This window comes from Formica exsecta, unplaced genomic scaffold, assembly GCF_003651465.1.
Source record: "Formica exsecta isolate Colony F162 unplaced genomic scaffold, ASM365146v1 scaffold1300, whole genome shotgun sequence".
Lineage (NCBI taxonomy): Eukaryota > Metazoa > Arthropoda > Insecta > Hymenoptera > Formicidae > Formica > Formica exsecta.
The window spans coordinates 2,232-2,552 of record NW_021848634.1 but is presented as its reverse complement, the minus strand read 5'-3'; positions in this window follow the sequence as shown (position 1 = coordinate 2,552).

Here is a 321-nt window from a genome sequence, read left to right as displayed (position 1 = left end):
GTCCTTTTCTACGTGGGCATCGGCCCCCACTCCTCAACACTCGGTTTAGATATACTATGGCCCGATTTCACAACTTACTTTAACCGGAGTTTAACTCGTTAATGGAGGATTCACATTGCATTTGATGTACAATGTATGACGTCCGATTGGATACATCGGTCATCAAACGTAATGTGAATTTTCCATTAACGAGTTAAACTTCGGTTAAAGTAAGTTGTGGAACTGGGCCTATGTCTATGATCACGGAGGAAACTTGCGTACATAGCGATCTTAGCTCTGTGTGCCGAGAAGCGTTGTTCCTCAATTTCCTTGATGTGTTAT